This window comes from Megachile rotundata, chromosome 5 (genome assembly GCF_050947335.1).
Source record: "Megachile rotundata isolate GNS110a chromosome 5, iyMegRotu1, whole genome shotgun sequence".
NCBI lineage: Eukaryota > Metazoa > Arthropoda > Insecta > Hymenoptera > Megachilidae > Megachile > Megachile rotundata.
In genome coordinates, this window is record NC_134987.1 from 7,781,243 (window position 1) to 7,787,397 (window position 6,155).

Consider the following 6,155-nt stretch of genomic DNA (forward strand, 5'->3'; position numbering starts at 1 on the left):
TCGAAATTCCTATAAATTCAACTCCTTAATCTCCTAAATTCTCTTTCCTTTTTCTCATGAGTCCAAATTCTCACATCCCCATATTCTCAAACATCCAAACTCTAATAAATTCAAATGTTCAATTTTCCAAATTCCTAAATTTCTAATTCCTCATGGGTTCAAACTCTCACATCCCCAAATTCTCAAACTAGTTAACCTCAATGAACCCAAATTCTCAATCTCCCAAATTTCTAAATTTCCAATTATCCAAATATCCAAATTCTCACATCCCCAGATTCTCAAACCCCCAATTTCTCAAGCTCCCAAATTCTCAAATTTCCAACCACATCCCAAACTTTCAACCTCCCAAATTTTCAAATTCCCCAACTCACCAAATTCAAAATCCCCAACCCCTCAAATACCCAAACTTCCAAACTCCCACAAATCTAAATTTCCTAACCTCAAATTTCAACCCAAAACTCTCGTCACATCATCACCATCATCTCCCTGTTAAAAAAGAACAAACTCCGCAATTTCCTCGGCAGAAATCAATAGTGGTCGATTTTGCGAGGTATTCGATGACATCTAAATCACTTTCAGACAGTCACGAGCCACACGAGCTGCGTCAACACGGAATCAACACCAGACACGTCGACTCGCAGAGCTAAGTTAATCTGTTCGAAGCTCTTCTCGCATACTAAACAACCTCTTAGCGAGAACAAGGTGTTTTACCAAAATGTCTTGGTGGTAGCTGCTTAGGTATGTAACGTGGCGCCCCGAGTTCGTGCACGTTTCTGACACCGACCGGGAAGAAATACTTGCGCAATGTTCAAAAATGCGAAGCACTAAAGAAAGGACTGGAAACAATTCACACTTTCATGGGTATTGATCAAGGTGTATAGTTAGTTTATAGATAGATTAGATAGTTAAGCTGGGCATTTTCGTAAAATGGCCGACAAGAGGCTATTTCGTTTTAAGGTTAGGACCGTAATGGATTTAAAGGGTGATTGATAGAGAAATCTAAAGATCCGAAGACAGAAGCGTCAATGAGCTGTGGTTACAACGACCAGGAAGATCGATCGTGATGGATCGAGCTGTTAAAAAGCTGTTTACGTAAACAAGCTGGCGATGAAACTTTCGATAGAGTGTCTTGTACCGAGCTGTCTAATTTTGTAAAATTCAAATTTTACTTTGGGAATTTTTATCTGGAACTTTATTTTTATTTGGAAGTTTTCAGTTTGGAATTTTGAAGTATAACTTCAGTGGGAAGGTGCCACTTTTGCGTCACCATAAAAATTTGAACGGATTTTTATAATAAAAACAGAGTAAATAAATTTATAAGGGCTTGATTTAATACATTCGTATAATTTTCTCCGATTTTTCAATCACGCCAGGAAAGTCTTTGAGAAGCCTTTTGTCCCCTAAAATCATTGGTAGAAGGGTTAACCATACACGACAGCGGTCTCTCAAGAGGGTTGGCTCGTTTTTAAGTCTGGCCACGTTTCAGTACATGCTGAATCGTTACGTGAGCCGGATATTTTGCTGCAATAAAATCTCATACTTGACGACAGCTCGTAGGAAATGGGAAGACCTGGAACAAAAGCGAGAAAGTAAATATAATCGATCGCCAAGGGAGAATTACGCTGTATCGACTGGTATCAATCATAGGTTAACTTGCGATGACGTTGCTGGTGTCGGCTGATTTAGGGCTGTTGTGTAAATAATTTATGGGACAAGTATGACTTTTTTTTACGGTTATTTTTGGAATAATTCGAGGATTGGGGTTTTCAAGCTTTTTGGGTTGGAAATTGGTACATTGAGAAATATTTATATTTACAAATTTGTAGGCCTCTCAAATTTTGCGGGGTCTCAAGTTTTTCGAATTCTCAAATTTTCCGAATTTTAAAATTTTTCGAGGTCTCAAGTTTTTCGAATTCTCAAATTTCCGAATTCTCAAATTTTCCGAATCCTCAAATTTCCGAATTCTCAATTTCCCCAAATTCTCAATCTTCCGAATTCTCAATTTCCCCAAATTCTCAATCTTCCGAATTCCCATTTTTCGAAATTTCTACGCTTCCGAAATATCTAAATTTTCGAATTCCTACATTTTCGAGTTCCTACATTCCCAAATCTCTACATCCCCAAATTCTCATGTTTACAAATTTCTATATTCCTAAATTTCCACATTTCCGAATTTCGGAATTCCCAAATTCCTACACCCCCAATTTCTCAACCTCCCAAATCCCTAAACCCCCAATTCCCCATGTTTTGAGACTCCCACATTCCCGATACCTCAAGCTCCCAAATCCCTACATCCCCTACTCCTCACATTTCCAAATTCCCACATTCCCAACATCTCAAAGTCCTAAATCCCTATACCCCCAATTCCTCAACCCCAAAATCCCACATTCCCAAATCTCTAAACCCCCAAATCAAAATACATTTATCTCCACATTCGACAAATCCATCATGACATCGCACATCTTCTTCAACAGACTACCAGTATCTACGTAAATGCAATTTACACTCACGGTAAAATATAACATAACACAGGTGCATGCCGCGACTCTAAACTTTCACCATATGAATCTAAATGATCAACTTCGAGGAATTCCAGCCATATAATAAAAGGTCACACGTCCGATAAGCGCGTTATAAATGGGTTTTAGAAAAGGCAACGTGGAAAGTGATTTTCGTTCTCATTGGAAGTTGAGCTTCAACGGATACGCACAATACGTGGACAAATGATTTCCATCTGTTTCATCGCTCTGTTGCTCTTTTTACGCGATTAGCAGATAGACACGATAAAACGTGCTTTCTCGTTTAATGCCGGAAATAAAAGCTAATTAGACGAGATTACTCGGTATCGATAAACCAGGCAATTTAGTTGGAAAGAGTGTGTATGAACATCTGATATGTTCCGTTTAAATAGAATTTTGATACATCGCTGTTAAATGGCTTTGCAACTTTCGTATTCTGTGAACGTGTTGGCTTTCTTTTTGTCGTTTAGCTGTTTTATATTCGGTTTTCGTTTTTCGAAAGACATTTAAAGTGATTTGGTATATGGTTTTTCAATTTATAAAATTTTTTTGTTGTTGAATTTTAGAGCTTTCAAATCCTTCAGTTTCGAAGTTTGTGAGGTCCACATTTTCGAGTGCTTATGTGTTTAAATTTTTAAGTTACCAAAATTTTTAATTCGTACATTTTTTAATTTCTAACGTTTTCTACTTTGTACATTTTTAGATTACTAAACTTCTACGTTAGTAAATTTCTAAATTTCCAACTTCGATTTGCAAGTTTTTAAATTATTAAATTCAGTTTCAAATTTTCTGAATTATTGAGTTCTGAAATGTCTACTGACGTCTCTGTATTTTTAATTCCCGGTAAATTTTTAAACATTCAAAGTGTTTGACTATCAAATCTAACAACATCAACTTTGCAAGTCTATAAAGTTAAAATCGTCAACTGTACAAAATTGTCCAATTTCGAATATGGAGATTATTGAACTTTTAAATAAAATTCACTGCCAAAATTTACCCTCCAAATAACATATTACAACAACAAATATTTAATCTTACATTATACTATATAAAATCCTAGGGTTGCGAAGGTAGAGTGAGTTTAGTACACAATTATCGGCCCAATTTAAAAGTTGTCCGTTTAATCCATAAAAGTGCATCGATGGAATGATTACCGGTTCTCGATTCGCAAGTAATTCTTCCGTATTAATAGAAAAACTATCAGCCCCGAGGCATGCCAACACTTAACCCGTTAGACTATCGATCGAAACGAATCGTTTAAGCTAATAGCCGGAAGGGTAACGCGAGAAGTTAGCTAGTCAGCTACTTCGAAAGGTTAACCGTGCTCGCTGGGGAGACAATAACGATAACAGGTTCAACGTAAGGCACCGATTGGCCCGCGCCCTTCAAACACGAAATCGAATTTGCATTTACGAAATTCAACGCGATTCGAACCACGTGCGAAATTTATTACGATACTCTCTACATTGATTATTTGGAGAATTCGCGACGTGGTTTGAAGGATTAATTTGAGGTTTCAAGGATATTGTTGTACGTGGAGATACGAATCATTCTTATTGTTAGTACTGCAAATTTTATTATTACTGTTTTGGTCGATTAATTATAGGAGGTAATTATTATTAGCTTTGTGTTAAAAATATATTTGTTAAATTACTATTTCTTGACTGTGGATTTTTATTTATGATGTATGTCATTAATTTTCCATTATTTATATATTAAAGTTTACAGTGGATGTAGATTATGTAATTTACAGATTATGTATCTTAAAGGTAATATTGCTTATAATTTGCAGTATAATTTTAAACAATCAACAATAGTAAAATCCAAAATGAATTTATATAAAGATTCTGATTTATCATCGTCTAAAGATTTTAACCGCAACATTTTTAAACAAAGAATAATCAAAAAAGTCAATTTATGTAATAAAAATGAAGCAGTTCGGTAAGGAAGAGCACCAATAAAATTGAAGAACTTTTCCATGGAAATGAATGTTCGGCAACAAACTATTTAGTTGAGAAATAGTTGCAACACGAACTGAATCGTTACCGTTTGAGTACAGGTCGAGCTGGTTCACGTTTTCAGCTTGAATTATACTTCGTTTCGTTATCAATTACGCCAAACCGCAGCCACGCCTCGAGATATAATACCTATCGGACACGAAAAACAACGCCGAACGATCGCGTCCAATGATCCGTTCTAACAGGCTACAATAGAGCTTTAACGGCGTGCCGTTCGAGTCTTGGCTAATCGATTTTGTCTGGAATGCAAAGAGACCCTAGAGACTCCTACCTATCGAGGGCTTTTACTGGCTCGATCAGATTTATTGGCTAACTCAAAATTATTTCATACTTTTACGTTCTTCTATATTTTTATATATTTATTATTTGGAAATTTTTCACTAGATTTACTAGATTCACTAGATTCACTAGATTCACTAGATTTACTAGATTCACTAGATTCACTAGATTCACTAGATTCACTAGATTCACTATATTCATTAGATTCACTAGATTCACTAGATTCACTAGATTCACTAGATTCACTAGATTCACTAGATTCACTAGATTCACTAGATTCACTAGATTCACTAGATTCACTAGATTCACTAGATTCACTAGATTCACTAGATTCACTAGATTCACTAGATTCACTAGATTCACTAGATTCACTAGATTCACTAGTTCCCAAGATTCCCTAGATCCCAAGATTCCCTAGATCCCAAGATTCCTTAGATCTCAAGATTCCCTGGATCTCAAGATTCCCTAGATCCCAAGACTCCCTACATCCCAAGATTACTTAGATTCCAAGATTCACTAGAATCCAAGTTTCCCTAGATCCCAAGATTCCCTAGTTCGCAAGATTCCCTAGATCTCTAGATCCCTAGATCCCAAGATTACCTAGATTACTAGATTCTCTAGATTCTCCAAATTCCCTTAATCTCTAGATCCCTAAATTTTGAATTTCCTAGGATCCAAGAATCCTAGATTCCTAGGATCCTAGATTCCTAGATTCCTAGATTCCTAGATTGCTAAATTCCTAGATTCCTACATTCCCAAAATCCAAATTTTCTAAATTTTCTAGTACCTAAATTGTTAACTTCCTAAATTTCCAAATTCTAAAATGTCCACATTCTGAAATTTTTAAATTTTCACATGTTCAAATTCCTATATTTAAAAATTTCTAACTTTGCAAGTATTTAAATTTTCAAAATTCTAAATCTGCACCTTCTCAATTTTTCGAGACTCAAACTTTCTGAAATTCTTAATTTCTAACTTATTAATTCTTCATGTCCCTAAATTTCCACATTGCCACATTTTCAAATTTCTAAATTTCTATGCAGTTTCGAAGTTCTTAAATTTTCAAGTTCCTATATTTACAACTTCATATATCTTCCGTTTCATAAATTTTTAACTTCGTAGACTTTCAACTTCATAAATTTTCAACTTCGTAGACTTCGTCTCCCTAACTTCCAAATGTCCCGAATTCCACATTTATACCTTCATAAATTCACAATTTCCAAAATTTTAGCCTCCCTAAATTCCCCATTCGATAGTCACCTAAATTTCTAAAATTCTGAACCAGCAATTTCGTAAATATTCGAATTTCCCAGGATAGAATTAAACGGCGCACGCTCTT